Consider the following 21285-nt stretch of genomic DNA (forward strand, 5'->3'; position numbering starts at 1 on the left):
ATTTCAAATAGAATAATTCTTTTTAACCTTTATTGAGGATTGTTTTAAATACTGAACTGACAGAATTCAATTATAATATTAATTAGATAGTTAGACATTACAGTATTGAATAAAAAAGTATTTATATCCTAACAATGTTTTTGAGAGTTTGTAACAATACACTTTAAATTCTCTGTTTAGATTCATATCGATGAGGTTCCTGTAATATTTTGGTGATTCACTTCTTCAATTGTAACAAGTCCAGTGGAAGATTCAGTAAACAACTAAGATTTGTATATAATCCCAAATTCAATATGATGATAAAACTTTGTACTTGATATTTTATAGAGATATTTTAAAAGACAGTGTAAATTAGGTTATAACATAACATTAGGTGTAGAATACTGTAACAACATACTGTAACAAATTAGACTAATGATACTGTCACTGGAATACTGTAATAACATATTTTAGTCAATTATAATTTAAGGAATCAATCAGAATTTTTTATTGTTAGGCGTTCTATATTTATATTAGTACCACATTCTCCCATTGTACACTTAATTGTGATTAATTTAAATATGATAGTTGTTTAATGTTATAAATTAACGCACAAATACTAAATGTTTTAGATGGTAATTAAATACCGAATCTAAACAAATTAAAGTTTTACTTGAATTAATAAATTATTAAAGGTAAACAGTTTTACAATAATTGTTCTAGCATTTCATATACTTTATAATTTACGTTTTAAATATAGTATGTATTAAGTATTAAATTTGTTTTACAAATGTTAACAATGACAAGACAAATAAATCAATTACGATTTGTTATAATAATTTGTTTTTATAACTATTGCCAGGGAGAGGTATAAGAAGGTTTTAACTATTGCGTTAAATCAAAATAATCCATTACCTTATTTGATTTGCATTAGTAAATCCTATATAGGATATTGAGAAACATTTTAAAAGTTGTTTAAACTAATCACAATAGCTACAGTATATATATATATATATATATATATATATATATATATATATATATATTAAATTACAGTATTTTCTGAAGTTTTATGATCTCTCCCTCCCTCTAACGCCATCATGTTTACGCCTAGGCATGAACCTTCGTGATGTAGAAAAATATTTAAAAGTAATGTAGTACTGTATCATGAGCATAACATTTATTATTTATTGAGATTTTTAAATACATTTCAAAATTAACAGAACAATCAATTATCTACAGTATCATACCAACGCTACGTGAAAAACGTTTTCAATCGTTTTCAACGTTTTGCTACTAAAACTAATCACAGCATTTATGTATGTTGACATAATTTATATATATTTAATAAACTAATAATGTATATTTAAAAACGTCATTTTTTAAAACCAGATAGTGTAATAATAAAAATTTTAATTTAAAAAATAGAAATGTATAAACTAACTATAAAAACGAAGTTAATATTGCTTTACCCGGCAAATGTATTTTTGATTACTTTTACTTGGAACCAATTTTGTTGCTATTAAAAGCGAATTTGAATCTGGAGGAAATCGAAGTTAATAAAGGAATATATAAAAAATAATAAAAAATATAACAAAATAAATTATTAACGCCCACGCCTGCAGTTGTATGGGCGGCAATTTGTATGTGCACTTATTTTGCATACATCACCCTGAATGCTCGATAACTTTGCTACGGCACTTGAAATTTGCTATTCATATTGCGTTATGTATACCGAAAAAAATCGATTTATAATGATTTTTTTATATCGGAATTTAAAATTTAAAAAAGTATTTTATTATTTTATTTGATTACTTTGCATTATTATTGATTGAAAGTGGAGATTATAGTGTTTTTCAAGCCAACTGAGACATAAAAATATGTGATTTATATTTTTTATGTTAATTTCAATTTATTAGATCGAAAATATTTAACGTCATTAGTTATTTTTATAAATTTGTTAATACTTTGCTCTTATAAAATAAATACGTTATCAGTTTTTTGGTAGGTTATAAATAAGTATTAACTGATTGTTTAGCATTAGTAGTTGTGCAAAGGAAAGTATGAATATTCCAAATTAAATGTTAACTATGGCGTGATAGGGCTTTATTCCAAGAATTCTGAGACGACAACGTTTTGTTTATAAGGAGTGTTGAGATGTTATACGCTCAGCTGATCGCTTGTGACGTATTAGTACTTAGTTATTGTGATGTTTAAAGGAATAACAGTAATAAAAAGGTTGTAGTGCTTTGAAGTTTTGTAATGGAGTTGAGTGTCCTTCTCCGCTCTAGGCTTTAATGGCTGACATTTCTGTCCTTCCGGTTCAGTTTGAGATACAGAAATTATCAATCGAGCCTTATAAAATAATAATAATATGATGATCGGTTTTTAATTTAGATAAAATTTATGAACGGGGAAATATTAATTATTTATATGGTTACTTGTGAATGTAATCAACTATCAGATAAATTTTGCTATTCGCAATTATGACTTCACTTTATAATTTCCTGAGGGTGTTCAAATTGCAAAAAAAAGCAATTCGTATCATCGCAAGGTTGAATTTCAGAGAGTCGTGCAGGACAGCATTCAAAACTTTGCAACTGTTGACTCTGCCCAGTCTCTACATTTTAGAAACATCTTTGTTCTGTTTGTCTAAATGTGCCCTAACCAGGGGACGTGACATACACGGGTATGAGACTAGAGGCAGAGATAACTACCGTACTGGAAGACACAGAACGGTGGTTTATGAGCACTTGCCTTCGCAGGCAGGTGTTCATTTTATCAACAGTTTGCCAAATTCTATTACAAACGCCCAAACGCCCAAGGCGTCAAAAGCTCGTCTTAAGCGCTTCCTCGTGTCAAATGCATTTTACAGCGTTGACGAGTTTCTGGCGTTTAACTGGGAGACCGCCCAATTCGATGACTGACTCCAGCGCTGGAAGTGGGTTGAGATTGGCGATGGATGAATGAGACTGGAATGCATGAACATTATGTAAGTTTGGACGTGGTGGTAATGTGGAATGCGAGTCTTAAATTTATAATTAATTCTGACGTTTGCCATACAATGTGTAATTGTGACGAGCAATTAAAGATTTGATTTGATTTGATTTGATTTGATTTAGCGTCTTCAGCGTCTTAGCGTAATCACACACACTGACGCACGCCATATAAAATCACTTCACACACACACACACACACACACACACACACACACACACACACACACACACACACACACACACACACACACACACACACACACACACACACACACACACACGCACGCACGCACCCGCACGCACGCACGCACGCACGCACGCACGCACGCACGCACGCACGCACGCACGCACACGCACGCACGCACGCACACGCACGCACGCACGCACACGCACACGCACACACACACGCACACACACACACACACACACGCACACACACACACACACACACCACACGATACTCGGTTCCCGTGTAATACTGCTGTAATGCAATTTATACTGTTGGGGGGGGGGGAGGGGGGATTTTAGTTGTTAGTGTTTGACTTTGTTGTTTTCTCGATATCTTCCAAATATGAGCTTTTCACACATACTGTTGATTTGTTAAATTTGCTCTTGTAGAAAAGACGTTTTTTGAATTATGAATTTCAATTCAACCTAGTAAGTGTGCTGTGTTTCAAATAATTTCAAAGCTACATACATATTAATTTAAAAATAAAATTTGTTAACATTCAAAAACGCAGTCTTTTTCATCCGTGATTGTAAGCTCTAAAAGAAGGCAACATTTTCAACAAATGTACGTTTTTAGTACGATACTGCTTGTTTACATATATAATACCAACAGTAAAATTATAGTTTGTTTGGATGTGAGACAGAAAAAGACAGTGAAACACTTGCATGTTGCAAATTGGCGAACATAAAGCAATCGGAGTGTTTTATAAAATACAATTTCAACACACGTAGGTATTAATATTTTAAGTGTATCAAGTAAGTATTAGATAGACAGGAAACATACATATTCACTATAGTAGTTGAAAGGGGTGGGGAACTGAATGCCAAAAACAATCCTGATGACCCGTTAGCAAAGGACATCGAAAAGACGGGGGACTAGGCTACAGGTAGGCCAGTCGGAAGCTGGGACAGCTGCCGGCGAGGGAAAAGAGGGAGAGATGCGTGGATAGAGATAGAAGAGAGCCGGTGATAGTGTGTGGATTGGGGGGGGGAGGGGTAAGTGTGAGGGCGAGGGGAGGGAGGGGTATGATTGTTGATGATCCAGGCCCTAGGCAGCTCCACTACCTGGCCGCGGCCTCAGCATCCGGCGACGCGAGCCGCCAGAGGCGCACTGAATAAAAACATTCCAAATTAAATGTTTTGTTAGCGCACCAACGGGAGCTGCTACTTCCGCTCCGGCGGTTTCCGCGGCCCGCAGGATGTGTGATCTACCTTTTACCGCGTTTCCGACATCGCCGTTTAACGCGATCTTACAAAAACGAGTAAGCTTCGATTGATTGTTGTGGGTTTTTTTGTGTTTCAGGTATCGAAAATACAGCATTTTTTTATTTCATTTTGGGGTCCGACTCATCTGTTGTATTAAACGAAGAACATATCTAGCAAAAACATTGGAGAAGAATCGATCACGTTTATAAAAATTTGAAAATTTGAATGACGGTTATTGAAATCAATCGAATATAGTTATTGTGAGGTAAACTTTATTCAACCGTTGCATTCAACTGTCCTTCTTTACCTTTTTATCCTTTATTTCGTACATTCATTCTTCTGTTCGTTTACTAGTACATTCTCCAAAAACGAGTACGCTTCCATTGATTATTGTGGATTTTTAGAGTTTCAATTATCGAAAATATGTGATTTTTTATTTCATTTTGGGGTCCGACTCATCTTTTGTATGAAACGAAGTACATATTTAGCAAAAAGATTGGGGTAAAAATCGATCACGTTTATAAAAATTGAAAATTCGAATGACGATTACTGAAATCAATCGAATATAGTTATTGTGAGGTAAACTTTATTCAACCATTGCATTCAACTGTGTCCTTCTTTACCTTTTTACCCTTTATCTTTTATGTCCATTCTTCTGTTCGCTCTAATTTTCGTCAGTCTCAGCCATCAGTTATCGTATAGTATTGTTAATTGACCATTTCAAGAATTAAAAAATGAGTTCGCATTTAGAACTGACTATGCTTATAACAGTGTTACGTGCTTACGATTCGCGTCCAAACGCGTTTAGTCTTTTACGATATTCCTAATTAGCTATTCAGAAACAATCTCACTTTCTATTTCATCGTATATACATTTCAAACTGATACGCTCTAAAAACTTCAAGATCAAGGTCATAAAAGTGCTCGAGATTTAACATTGTCCTTACGGAAATATGTGTTCACTGCGCGATCCGCCGGCCAGTCCTAGTATTACAATTGGTAGAGCAACACTATAGCATTCCCCTGATTGGTCCTAGTTACTAACCTCAATGATAGGTTAGGTTTAGATTATATTTTGCTAAAGGTCTCTTAAGTATTCATATACTAGTATTTGGTATACACGGGAAACATTTACGACACAGGTCATATGATTAAGATACTCCAATCTGGCTGCATACTCTAGATAGTTACGTATTGGAGTGCGAAAATTTAATGTATAATTTTGTATGTTATCTGTTAATAACCTACTACAGTAATTCTCGGATAAAGTTATACATAGTAAAACATCCTTCGTTACTAAAAATAGAATAAAACATTATTTTGGTTGTTGGATAGTTTGCATGAAACGTATTTAATGGACATTGTATAAAACTTGTATAGTTTCACCAAGTATTGAAGGATTACCGTTTTAAAAATATATACGTTTTGTACGTTAAAAATTCTGCAGTAGTGTGCGATTAATGCATATATAGCAGGTTCGTTACAGTTTTAACATTCTGCGCGCGTATGTATTTCTCCTGTACTTGTATAGGTGAGATGAATGTTTAACACTCCTGCTAGCGCTTTACTGCACTCTTCTCCATACTTTATAGGTCGAATAGTACTTTTGCGTTCGGAACCTACGTTAAACTGAATATTAATAAAGTTTACTTTAGCCACAAGTTCTGTAGTGCTACAAACTAAGCACAAACAAACTAACTGTTTGGTATCAGTATCCTGAAAATTAGAGATTGTAACAGTTGCTTGTTTTATACCTCGTATTTCAGTAAGAGAGATTATTGTCTTTTTCCAAAAACTAACTAAATCTGTCAACTACAATATCCAACTACTTAGTATTTGGGTGATTTCAGGTACTAATACACACTCCAGCGAAGTTCATTGAGACCAGGTCGACTTGTGGGAGGCTATTCATATTGCCTCGACGATCGTGAGAATTGAATTGAGGCTTGTCGTTGTGAATTCATCAATACCATCGAATCTTTGTCTAGGAGTAAATTTACAATGTATACGCATACGCCCTTTTTTCGTGAAATTTGTAGGGAGTTTCCGCAAATAATGGAAAGTAATCCCCGCGTTAATTTTAGTGGCGGTCGAAAAAGAACGTTATCAAAAGGGTTAAAACCACTATTTTTTCAAATCACTTTTTTTAAATCTTGATACGCTTAAAACTAACCGCCAAAAACAAAAATAATTGTAGTATGAACCTGTGATAGTATCTAAATATGATTAAATTTAAATGTTCGTGCCTGATCACTTTAAAGTGTATCACACTAAAGAATATTTCATCTGAGAAAAAATACTATTTGATATTTTAACCCTTATGATACGTTTCCATTACGATCCCCACAAAAACTGACGCGGCCGATGATCGGTTTCTTTCGTTGGGGAAGACTTCACAAATCTAAGTTTTGTGTTTATACAAAGCAAATTGGTTTTCAATTTCTGATCTGAGCCAGCCGAGCCGTTCAATCTGTCAATTCCTTGATTACTGGTACTACTCAGAGCATTCACGCTCATTCTTTACATCGTAAACGATAAATGTTGTGGTGGAAACCGCAAAAAGTGGGAAATAGTAGATGAAAGCTGGGAAAGTCGTGAAATAATAGTTGAAGAGGGTTCGTATGGTCCCGCGACTGCCGAGAAAATAAATAATTCCGGAGCAAAAATTAGCCCTGAGGCAGTCCGCTACAGCGATGCTGGGTGAGGGCCGGCGCGTTTACAAAGGCGGGCAGCTTTCACATTCAAATCAGCCCCCGGTCCCGTGTCAAAGCGACATGTAAATACTGTAAGGCCATACCAGTGAGCTGTCCCGCATCACTCTACAGTGACTGAACAGTTTTTGAGGACTGTAGTTTGTACGTAGGCCCCGCATAGCTGCTCGGTAGAGCATATGCGCCCTACACGTAAGTCTACGCGTATTCTTCGAAGAAGACGATTATTCATCGGAAACAACTAATTCTTTTCCTCATCATCATCTATTATTTATTATCGTGAGCGATATCAATATTTGGCCGTGACTCCAAATGATTTCAATCACTAAACACATGATGATGATGTTGTTTGTGATGATGTTTTCAATACTAAACGTCTGAAAGAATTAAGACAAAAATAAAATCTTTGGAGCTTATCTGATGGAATAAATGGAACTTCTTATTTAGGCACATCTAGATCGCACATTAATTCATTTATTTATAATGTTTTGATTGAGCTTAGATTTTTACATTGGCTGTTAAGTTGTATTTTTAAAATCTGATAATAGTGTGTTCCCGAAGAAAATTGTGAATTCGTTTTGTACGAAAATATTCGACCATAACCGAAGGGTAAAAAAAGATAAATTTAACGTGAAGTGACAAAGTCCTAGGCACTGTAAACCCCATACAAACCCAAGGACTAGAGGACTTTACAAGCAGCCGTAAACTCAGGAGGTTCCTGCTGCTCCAATATTGGAACTATGGACACATATGAGTTATAGTGACAGTGTACTGACGTTTTTAAATAATTTAAATTACGACTGTACACTAAATTTGATAGAAATAAATGAAACAGAGTATATCGTTTCAACGTATCATCGCTTAAACTTGTTCTCTTTACTCTGAACTTCAAGCTAAATTCAAGCAATTTAAAAGCGTACTGTAGGAATGTTCCCGCCGATATGTTAACGATAGACGAGCTTCGTAAGTAATATAAACCTGTACTTAAAATTCAAACAATTTAGGGAGCTTTCTCTAGGAATGTTCGCAGCGAGATGTTAACGATAGACGAGTTTCTTAAATAAAATAAACATGTACTTCAAACTAAATTCAATAAATTCAGGTAGCTTTACCTGGGAATGTTCTCTGCGAGATGTTAACGATAGACGAGCTTCGTAATATAAACGCGCATGTGTGTGCGAGCGTGCTTGTGTATGTAAACGAAAATACATACTTACGCCATTTGATGTCAACTATAATTATTACATACTAAAAATCATGCAGTTTCGTGTACATTTTTTATTTATAAATATGTTCTCATTTAAATCATAAATAAAAGGAAGCATTTTTCACGGACGTCAAATATTGTAGTGTTTTAACGTAAACTGAGTTATTACTAATTTTAATATTTAATATAACATAGATAGACGTTTAATATTATTTATATTCAAGCAGCCTATCTACACAAAACCTACCTTAATTAAAACTTTGACCATGGGCATGGTGTACACCCGTTCGTCTGATTAGATTACCTGACATTTAATAAGTAGGAATTCCCAGCTGCTCTTGAGTCGAGCTGTTATCAGTGGTAGCTGATAAGAGGCCTCACACAAAGTCAGTGATAGTAGGATAAGCCAGTAATATAATGCACACGGGCTTAAACGAGTCTGAATGCACAGCACTCGTCGTCTGCTGTGGAGGAGAAAGTGGCGCTGGAGATGGAGATGGGATCAAGTGTCGGAACTCGATGTAAAGTCAGCAATTTTGTCACGCCTGACGACCCTCAAAAGGATAAAACGTTTCCTTGTGTTGTTTTATCGTTTGAACCGTTCTCATCTGCGTTATACATAAGCAGCAACTGTTACTCAGCTCGTTCGCTCGTTTGGCGAGAACCTTTCAGTTTATTTATGCATTATTTTGTAAAGTCGACGTGAACGAAGGAGGTTATTTTGCACGATCATTTGTTCGTGTTTTACGTAAAAATTCAGAATTGAATAAGAGTTTATGAACTCAAACAGTACTAAAAAAACACCTTCTGTACCGAATAAAGAGAAGATAAGAGTATGGGAGAACAATCCCGTCCTGAATTTGTTAGCCTATTCCGTTTTAAGGAAGAAACATTTTTAAAATTTACGACACCAAAATGAAATTTACCCATTATTTTGTAATGTCGACTGAACGAAGCAGGTTATTTTGCATGATTATTTGTTTGTGTTTTACGTAAAGGTTCAGAATTGAATAAGATTTTGCGAACTCAAACAGTGCTACAGTAAACACCTTTTTTTATTGAATAAGGATAAGATAGGCGTATGGGAGGGCCATCTTGTCCTGAATTTGTCTGCTTATTTCGTTTTAAGGAAGAAACATTTTTGAAATTGACGACACCAAAATGAAATTTATGCATTATTTTGTAATGTCGAATGAACGAAGCAGGTTATTTTGCATGATTATTTGTTCGTGTTTTACGTAAAGATTCAGAATTGAATAAGATTTTACAAACTCAAACAGTGCTACAGTAAACACCTTTTTTATTGAATAAGGATAAGATAGGCGTATGGGAGGGCCATCTTGTCCTGAATTTGTCAGCCTATTTCGTTTTAAGGAAGCAACATTTTTTAAATTGACGACGTACCAAAAATTTATTCTTTATTTTGTAAAGTCGACGTGAACGAAGCAGTTATTAGTTATTGTGCATGATTATTTGATCGTTTTTTACGTAGAAATTCAGAATTGAATAAGAGTTTACGAACTTAAAAAGTACTAAAAAACACCTTTTGTACTGAATAAGGAAAAGATAGGCTTATGGGATAGCCATCTTGTTCTGAATTTGTCTGCCTATTTTGTTTTAAGGAAGAAACATTTTTTGAAATTGTGGATGTACAAAAACAATTTTTTTATCAATAGATTCCCTCCATGTATGTAATAGGAAGTATGCACTCTATTTGTAACTTTCACCCGGAATATTATTAAGACAAATGAAATATTACCCGCAGTTTTAACAATACGATTTATTACTCAGCTGATATAGATACGTCAGCACAAGAACGCCGCAACGAGCCTTCTGTTGCTACAGTAGCGCCGCATCGCTGCAGTGGCGCTGTCCATAACTACTACACATTACTCACACACGCTGCTGACTGTAGAACCTACTTTATGTAGTCTTTCCAACAGCGTTTCATCCCGTTTATGGCCTTTCTCACAGCACCAACACTCCACAGACAGCTATAGCGCAATGATCTCCATTCTTAATATCGGCTACATGTTCAGATCGTTATTCTGACAGTTATTCCTATATAGGCCTACTTATGTGAAGTATATTATATATGTACGCATTTATATTGCGTTAAGACATGTTTATGTGTATTAGAGTAAAGGAAACAAGATTAAGCGATGATACGTCGAATCGATATATTCAGTTTCAGTCGATTCGATCAAATTTAGTGCACAGTCGTAATTTAAATTATTTAAAAACGTTAATACTCTGTCACTATAAACATAACTTATGTGTGTCCATAGTTTCAGTGTTGGAGCAGCAGGAAGCTCCTGAGAGTTTACGACTGCTTGTAAAGTCCTTTAGTCCTTGGTTGTGTATGGTGTTTACACTTGCTAGAACTTTGTCACTTCACATATGCACTATAACACATGTTAGTACTGTGTCACTATAACACATGCTAGTACTGTGTCACTAAAACACATGCTGGTACTGTGTCACTATAACACATGCTGGCACTGTGTCACTATAACACATGCTGGTACTGTGTCACTATAACACATGCTAGTACTGTGTCACTATAATATATGCTGGTACTGTGTCACTATAACACATGCTTGCACTGTGTCACTATAACACATGCTGGTACTGTGTCACTATAACACATGCTGGTACTGTGTCACTATAACACATGCTGGTACTGTGTCACTATAACACATGCTAGTACTGTGTCACTATAACACATGCTAGTACTGTGTCACTATAACATATGCTGGTACTGTGTCACTATAACACATGCTGGTACTGTGTCACTATAACACATGCAAGTATTTTGTCACTATAACACAGCTAGTACTGTGTCACTATAACACATGCAAGTACTCTGTTACTATAGGAGTTAGAAACGTAAGGTATTTAAGTGCCATTGAAATGCCTTACTCAGGTTTTAGGTGTTTTAAAAATTTACTTCAGAGACCCTTGCTTTTAGTTGCGGAATGAACAAACAGTGACATAAGTGATATCTTTGTATGCTATTTCAAAATGTTTTAGATGTTCTTAAACATATCTTTGAAAACGTATAATGTGAATTGAATGTGACAGGCGGTTTTTTTCTTGCTTTTCATATAATATTTTTCGAATGGAAATCTGGAATTCAATTGAACATGGAAATCTACCAAGAAATAAAAGTAAACCTTATGAAGCTTACGAATAAGATTATTTTCCAAAAAAGTGTTTTTGTATTAATGTGTCCCTGGTATTCCACCCGGTCTCCAGTATTTAAATGAAGCTTTGATGTCGTCGACCAGGCTTATATAAATTACAAAGAATTTCTCGCTCTTTGAACTGGCAAGAGTACATCATTCTTTATATGACGGAGGTCTACGCCTCGAATCTGAATTGTTTTATATATTTAAATCATATAAGTACTGTGTATATAGCTATAATTATTATGTCAGAAATTCAAGATCTATATATCCGAGATTTATTGTTAAATTTGATAATGGTATGATTAGTGATTACATTAATGAAAATATAATAGATAATGAAATCAGGGCGCCGATATATTGGGCTGCTATATATTCTGCTGCCCATTTAGGCATACCGGACCACTTCGATTTTTGCCAGCTCTCATCGAAATGACTCCTATATGTCTGTTCTGTCTGTTTCTGGTATATCAGTTTCTACAAAACGTAATTGAGAATAGTTGGAAACTGACTTTACGAAATGATTTTGAAAAGTTTTTTTATTATATACGATTGCACTATTATTATATGCGGTGTACTATTAAATCCGATATAGTACTAATGGAAATACGCGGTGTACCATTAAATAAGATGTGGCACCAATAAAAATACGCAATGTACCATTAAATACGATATGGTACTAATTGAAATACGCGATATACTATTTAATACGATATGGTACCAATAGAAATAAACAACGTACTATTAAATACGCTATGGTATCAATGGAATATACAACGTACCATTAAATACGATATGGTCCCAATGGAAATACGCAATGTACCATTAAATACGATGTGGTACCAATTGAAATAAGCAATATACTATTTAAAACGATATGGTACCAATGGAAATATACAACGTACCATTAAATACGATATGGTAGCAATTGAAATACGTGGTGTACTATTAAATACGATATGGTACCAATGGAAATACGCAATGTACCATTGAATACGATATGGTACTAATTGAAATACGCAATATATTATTTAATGCGATATGGTACTAATAGAAATACACAAATTACCAATACATACGATATGGTACCAATGGAAATACACAACTTACCATTACATACGATATGGTACCAATGGAAATACACAACGTACCATTAAATACGATATGGTACCAATGGAAATACACAACGTACCATTAAATACGATATGGTACCAATGGAAATACACAACGTACCATTAAATACGATATGGTACCAATGGAAATACACAACGTACCATTAAATACGATATGGTACCAATGGAAATATATAACGTACCATTAAATACGATATGGTACCAATGGAAATACACAACGTACCATTAAATACGCTATGGTACCAATGAAAATACGCATGTACCATTAAATACGGTATAGCCTTTCATCTGCTAATTCACTCCATGCTTATTAATGCACGTTTTCACTATAAAAAGAATTGCATGTGATGTGTCAAATTCAGCTAAAAGGAGGAGTTAGTGTATACTCACTTAACGTGTTTTATGGTTGACAAAATACTTCATCGAAGTTCACAGACATATTTTTACAATAAGGAAAAATATATAACCGATGTTTAATTCAGCAAAATTAAAAACACAACCTTCTGTTGGAAAAAAGTAGAGATATGTTACATACATATGTACAGGGCGCCAAGATGGGTAGCTAAACCCCAGACCATCCCCAGACATTGTACGAAGGTTCGCGAACCCCTGTTCGTGTCGAAATCTCCTCCATCTCTCCCCGCAATTACTACTATCGCCAGCCATCCTTCCTCCACCCCTTCTCCACCACCAATGCCATTTCCGCCGAAACAATCTCCGTTTCCCAGACTTTCCATCGTTAACGTTTCTAGTTGCAACGTTCCATGCAATGTGCAGTACACTATATTATTGTTCGCTGTGAATAAATTAAAATATATTACACATATTACAAAAATATATAGCCTATAGTCTATTTGTTTTTTTTTACGCTTAACGTTAAATTTAATACATAAGATCGCAATTTTGAGATGTTAAGGTCGAATTCACAATGTACGACCTCGTATAAAACCCTTGAGAATAGATGAGACATATTCGTTATCAGATTGATGTCTTTACTTTCCAGGAATAGAATTGTACATCTACTTCATGGTGAATCAAGAACAGCCTCCAAATCTCTGATATGATAAAACCTTTCTCTTCTGGAAAACCATTTGGACATGCGAAATGTGGCGTAAAGTCTATCCTTCACTTTTTGTAACAATATAGCTACTTCATGGTGAATCAAGAACAGCCTCCAAGTGTCTGATGAAATGAAACCTTTCTCTGTTCGAAAACCATTTGGAGATGCGGAAGGTAACGTACAGACTATAAACATGCGAAACCTTTAAGGCGTGGTACATCGACACTGATGTTCATAAGCTTTACGTGCCATTTAAAATTATAAGAGATTTAAAAGTCTCTAATATGCTAATACAGGGTCAGTTAAATACATGCCAATGTCACGCGAAAGGTAGAAACTAATTCCATTATCTGATCTTTACTATTTGGAAGAGATAAATGACTATTTCGCGGTGGAAATTGACACTGGAACATTATTCAGCGTGATCTGTCAGTCAAATATCTTGGAACTATAGTATTAGCAAATAGGGAATATGGATAGGCCCAGGTAGTTTCACATCCGTACACACACAAGTACAGGGGATTAGGTCCTGGCTAATTTTCGCCTTGTGAGGTACCTAGTAAAATTTCTCAATCGTACACAGACTTTTGTTGTTTGTAATTTTATATTTGTAAGTGATTAGTATATATAGGTCAGTGATACTAGACGGAAAACAGCAGGTGAAGGGCTGCCCCAACCTTCAACCCACTGCGCTTGTGAGTGTGAGAGTGCGTGCGTGCGAGTCGACTAGTTGTCCCTTCAGGCGCAATCACCATTTGCTAATACTATAGACGGGACATATCGCATCACTAAAAAATTCTGCTGACTCGTCCTAATTACTTGTTTGAAATTTGTTTTTGACGATGCAAGGATTGTGAAGGAAACATAATTTTTTCGGACATTTGCCATTGTTCAGTGATACAAACAAATCAGTAACAAAACTACGTTTCGAGATCTGCAATCTGATCTCTTCTTCAGGTAAATAACTAATCTAACACATAGTCATCATAATTGTAAATTTCAGTGAGACATCTTGTCTTTCGTGTATACGCTTGTAGATCGTTTCAAAGTATTTGCATGTCCATTAGCAAAATTGATAGTCTTGATTCCTCATTAATCACAAACAAGCACTAGTGAACTTGTGATTGGCGACACAAATGCCCGTCAAGATCCTCGCCTACGCGCACACGCACACGCGCCTGTACGCACCGAGCGTTGTTTATAAACTACGCGATATTAATGGAGGAGACGACGATCGTGTTGGCAACGTGTGCGTGGCTTCTGTGTGCAAACATCGATTCGTTTTTACTGCACGCCATCTCGTACACAGAGGCCGCGCACTGGTGGGGTTGCCAAACCCTTCATTCACACCACAGTCGATATTGTAAGACACCTACGTGACCTTCTCGCTCAGTGTCGATACTAACGTGCTATGTCAATGTCTCGTTCTATGTCAATTAAATAGCATTGTAAGAGCTAAAAGCTTTAGAGTTGGGCTGTAAATTAAATTAATGTAGTTCCTGAGTTGGAGAACTCGAGTATGTGTTTTATGAATGATAGCGCTTTTAGGGAGATAGACGCCTTCTCTATCCATCCTGAAATAAACGAGCAGAAAAACATACACACAAACACGATGAATGTGAATATGTTTGTTTGGGTTGGACCTAGACTATTCAAATAGAAGAGTCATACCAACTTGGTGTACCGCGTGAAAGTAATCCTTTTTCAACAGTTTTAATAATTAAAATAAAATAAAATTCCTTAGTTATTAAGTCTTAGATTTAAATCTTAATAGCCCTATGAAGTTCTCATTATGTAACTTTTAATGTGTCAGTATATCCTAAAATGTGAAGGGATTTATATGTTTAAATCCCCCCTCTTATGTGATGTGAACACAAAATATATGAAGAATTCAACATATCAAAATGGTGTGCAAGATAATGTAATAAAATGAAAATTATTGTTAATAAACGTAAACACAGGATTTAAATGATTACTCTTAAATGTAGTCCAAATTTGACATTTAAGGAATGAACGGAGGTACTCATTTCTAATTTACTCCGCTCTGGTCACTGCTCTTGATTAGATTGTTCGGGATTAATCCCTGTATTTCTAAAACTGATTACTTATACACTTCTAATAAGTTGTAAAATTTCTTCTAAATTTTTAAAAAATTCAATGAAAAATATGAAAATTTTTGGCAATAATGTACGAACAAACTTTACATATAATGTAGGACTGAATTATGTTATCTGTTTATTTTACAAAAACTATATGGAAATGTAGTATATAGAGTCACAGTTTGACATTTTGCGTGACTAGGAATTCTAACTCAAAGCACTAGGACGGCGGTCCGAGTGCCACTTCTACCTGACTCCAGCCTTCCTCGGTACAGTACAAGGTGAGCAATTTGTCCAGTGGTTCCAGTTCCAGCAGGTCGGGTTCCAGGAACCCAACCTTTGTCCAGTAATGAACCCCAAGAGGTGTTCACTTTTTATGGCTTCCATTGTGACGTGTTTACCTCTGCCCTCGCTTACTTATTCATCCCCCGTCCAGTCCGGTCCGTTCCGCCCGTTCCCTCGTTCCTTGTTTATTTAGTTGCTCTGTTTCCCCTTCCCGCCGCACCGCCGGGCCGGGTTCCTTGTTATTTCAACCCGACCGGTTAGTCGGTGCTCTGTTATTATTCCATTATACTCTGCGCGCCTGTTACTTTCGAAGGAATCTGATTTCCAACAATGTAGCGCGCTCTTGTGCTGTCCTGATCTCCTAATCTCCTGCATAGGGACTGATTTGTTTTCTTTTTTTCGGGACGATCCCAATAATCTCCAGTCGGCGTCCGTATTGATATTTTTAACATTATCAGTTATTCGTCTTATAATTATTGAGTAAAATATATTTCTAATTTAAATTTAAAATATGCATGATGTTTTCTTGACACTGCAACAAACTTCATCCTCTGATTACTTACATCAAAATAAAAGCAAATTTTTCTGTCTATCTGCTGTATCTGGTTTTTACTTAAAATTTGTAAACTATAAACGCTTTCACTCTCATCATTGTTACTTTGTGTACTTATCTGTCTAATAAGAGCTAACTTAAATAAAGGAATAGTTTAATTCAACTAAATTTCGCAAAACCCTCGAATAACAGCAATTAGCTTACAAAACACGTAAAATGTCAACTTTTTGGTTCCTTATTTAAAAATGGGACGAACGGAACATTCGAAATTACTACGTACCTATCCTATGCTTTTAACATGTACCTTTATATGATTTATGTTTATTTAAAAACCTAATTTGTGTAGTAAAATCGGGTAGGAGTTTAACAATTTAATGGTGCCAAATAATTATACAAAATTGCAAGAAGGCTGGTACTCCAAATGTTTATGAGCTGTTCATTTCTAAATAGAAAACACATACTGTCCAAATAGAACTGTGTACATGTCTACAGGAACTTTTCTTTCCTGGGTATGTATTGTACAACACAAAACACTGCAAATTTGGCAAGAATAGTATGCTTTAAAGTGGAATAATAAATACTTGAGATGGTTGGAAGGCCGAAATTGAGTTCGTCCACAATTGTAATAGAGAAGTTAACACACTGCGATCCTTGTGAATTGAAGTTACCTTCTAATATCAGTGCAAGTGTTATTTGGTTCAGTGAGAAAAATGGAATTACAACAAATTCTCTAGTTTAAAAAAAAAGATTATCTTGGGCTCTTGGAATTATACTATACACACCGAGTGAGTGTCAATGGCCCGAGCGGTGTAAGACGTTGGACTTGGGTCTGAGTTAGAGATAGCGCAGGTTCAAATCCTGTTATGACCGTATCACCTTTTACCAGTATCATCAACCTTGCACTGTATCGACTCTCCCCCTTATTCTGTTTGAAAAGATCTTCGCACAAGCCAGTGGCCCATGAGGACGGACAGAATAAGGCATAAAAGGGGATCGGCCTCTCCTAAAAAAACTCTGCTGCCAGTAGAATTCAACAGGTCTGATTAAAATAGCGAGCGACTCTTATATTGACTTTTTGCCACATCACCTCTACTACGGGAATAAGAATTATGATAAGAATTATGGTGATAATAACACGTGTTACATGAAGTTTGTTACGTTTGAACGCATTATTAGCATGGAGTAAAATAAAAAAAATAACATAACCAGCGTACCGAATTCTAACATGACATCAGGACTCGATGTTTTCAATGACAGATTATAGTCAGCCTATATAAATTCATTCACGTATTTTAACGATCAAGTAACCGGTAGGAACCGGTTAACAAAGAGGAAGAAACGAACGGACCCTACATTCAGACCTAAAAGGGAAGGCGGAGGAGAAGACAATGGGGTTCTAATTGTCTCAAAGGGTCTTTAATGATGTGAGATGCCGATGTCACGGCGGCATGCGAGGCTTAACCGTGGGGGGGGGGGGGGTTATGTCACACCTACAACTGGTTAAATATATACAACTGTTATAGACCACTAACAAGGCAGTGCACGATCTCGGTGATGTTATGTTCTAACAGGTTTCCTACTTGTCGATTAAAGTCGGAGCATTAGAAGTACTTTCTAGCAAAATATTGCAGGGTGGCACATCAAAATTCGGTCGCTGTGAGGCATCTTGCTGAAGAAAAAAAGTAAAGTATTTTCCTTTGAACTTTGGGAATTTCAATATAGATCAGAGTCTTTATTGACATTTTGAAATAAAGTATTTACATATTTTGTATTTGTATTTACAAATACAAAATATATGTGTAAATACAAATACAAAATATGTATAAGGAGTGGAATAGAATAACTTTATATGGTTTTACTAGTGTTAGGTGAAGAGGGACAAAGCATGAAAAGGTTATAGTTGGTAATTAATGAGCTAAGGAAAGACTCCTAACGTAGAATAGCAGATCACTTCACACGTAAGAACGCGGGTCACCAAATTAGTTTCACAATGTATGTTATCTATTAATCATGACAGGAAAATACAAGACGTCTACATTACTTTTATGGATTAAAATCAAGAACGCAGCCAGGAAAAAGATTTGAGGGGTCCAGACAACTGATATTTTTCCGTAGTGGACAGAGAGTGAGGCCCCATTTTGTTTCTTAAAAAGTTCTTAACCCGTTTCTGTTTTTAGAACAATCTTACAGCAGTACATGTCAGTAATATTGAATTATTTAAATAATAATCGTTTACTAAAAAAGTGAAAATTGGGGGTTCCGGACCCCTTTTCCCCCTCGCTAACTACGTCCTTGATTGACATATTTTCTTGTTGATATAGTGAGAATGAATAAAGGAATATAAATAATAATAACGATTGAGATTATTAACACGAATATATCATTTATACGAGTGCTGTAGCTCCTATACGTTTTCATTTTTGGTCTACACCACTTTATAAACATATAAAAGCATTTACATTCATAGAGAAGATAACATTGATGGATAACCACTTTCGATAAAATGTCAACCCGTCAAGCTATGGCTTCTACCAAACATTTATTCTATATGCGGTGAATGGGTAGGAGGATTAAATAAACTCAGAGGGAGTATTTGTTCCAATTTTTTTTTATTTAAATCCTACTTTCCTCCTCTTGTTATTAAATCGCGTCTTTATCAGTTCATTATATCCAGCTGGAGTATTGAAATCTGGGCATTTGCATTATATTGGTTGACTTTGGCCATTGGTCTGTTACCTAATTATACTTCCTAGCAAAATGTTTTGCTAGTAACATGATTACATACTTTCAGTAGTGGTCCGATAAGAGGTTTCTCTCTCTGTAAGAGAACCCTAGAACTGAAAAATCGATTTTGCTACCGATCGATTTCACACTGAAAAGTAAGTTACTCTACTGTATGCGATGAATAGCGAATTGTTCGATTATGAATCCCGTTCAGAGTACTATCGATAACTGAAGGTGCAACAATCGACTATTGGTTAGGTTGAAAGTTGATAGGTCAGATTACAGTGCCTAGTTGTTTCTCGACAAATTGGCATAAGAGACAAAACTTGATTACTCCACGAGGAGTTATATGTAAAGTATTTAAAGTAGGAATTGGCCTATAGCAATGACGATATAAGGATGTGAAAATGGTTTATAATATGTTTATAAATTCAGGGATTATTTCACGGTACAAGACTGAAGGATATGATGTTGCTTAATAAATGTAGTTTTATAACATTACGTGTTTTAATGCAATATTGTTTGAGGATATTTTTGTGATAAAAACAAGTAAACTCCATCCTGTTATCTTTCATATAAGTACTGTACAAATAATCAAATAAGTTTTCTCAGCGTTTTTATTTGGACGTGATTGTCACTTGCCACAAAATAATACAAGTATTTAAAAGCCTGCAATTTCCCGTGGGATGGTGACAACATTTTTTCTGTCTTAAGAAAACATATTATATTAAACAGCTGTGACAAAAGAAATTGATTGCACCGCTTAAAGTTGGTAAGGGCGAGATTTCGAAAGCCTCAATCGATTGACAATTTATTTTATTTTTAAGGCATCTACCGCAGTCAGCGTGTCAAAAAGCACTTGTCATCTTAAGTTCAGAATCATCTGTGGACAGGAGTTACCTGCTCTTAGGTTATGATTGGGTGAGAAATTTGTGTTAAGTGAATATGTAATAACTTTATTTCAGAGCGGATGTGAGTAGTACAATTATGTTACAAGTTGGCTATGGTCGTTATGGCAACCATGTCAACCGATGGCTGAGAATATTCAAGAGCAAAAACGTTATGAAAATCATTTATAGAGAACATATTAATTTCTGTTAAAATCAGAGTCTTATATGACAAATAATTAATACAGAGTGTCCACAATAATCACTCTATCAAACGTAACTATTTGATTTTTCGGGTCAACATTTGTAAAAAAGTGATGTCATATGTAGTCCCATCTATACTAAGCATACCATCAATCCGCCTTCAAAAAAAAAATTATATCTTATACAACTAAATAAAGATGTAAAGTTCAATGTTTGCAAAATATTTAGTCAAATTAAGACCCATTTCAAAAATAGTTGAGAAAAAACATTATTTGAGGTTTTAAATTACTTCAATCGATAATAATTCAAAAACAAAACTTTTCTTAAAAGTGCGTATGTGTAGTAAAATATGAACCATTTTAGATAAACATTTAGATACCCAAGTTATTCGTTACAACAAATAATATCGAGACAGTAAATGTTTTTCTGAACGCCAACGCCTGTTTTTTTTAATCATACTATTAATGCGGTTTAACTGCTGATTGATGATCAGCTGATGTAACAAAAAGATTAAACTACTTACTCATTGTTGTGGTTTTTGAACCTCAATGAAAGTGTATCATTAAATTTCTTGGATGCATTACATGTCGTATTGCCGAATCTTAAAATTTGTTTATATATTGTAACCAAATACTAGCTATTAAGCATACAATAGTTACTTTACATAATTTTATTGTTATATTTTTTATTAAAGGAAATTAGTTGACAAAAAACGAATCAACACTCACATTTTCACTTGATTATTACTTTTCACAGTTCAGCAATTACGAGCTTATTGGTACTTATTGAATATAGTGAATAGTCGTCGAAATAACGAAATTAT

At 35.0% G+C, this 21285-nt stretch overlaps 1 protein-coding gene across 7 annotated transcripts in view; it reads left to right on the forward strand.

The window, feature by feature from the left end:
* The window catches only part of LOC124367579 (transmembrane protein 132E), a 482196-nt gene that overhangs the window by 506 nt on the left and 460405 nt on the right, over positions 1-21285 (forward strand). The gene's annotated exons all lie outside the window — the stretch shown is intronic.

The sequence above is a fragment of the Homalodisca vitripennis genome, chromosome 8 (genome assembly GCF_021130785.1).
Source record: "Homalodisca vitripennis isolate AUS2020 chromosome 8, UT_GWSS_2.1, whole genome shotgun sequence".
NCBI classification, from domain to species: domain Eukaryota; kingdom Metazoa; phylum Arthropoda; class Insecta; order Hemiptera; family Cicadellidae; genus Homalodisca; species Homalodisca vitripennis.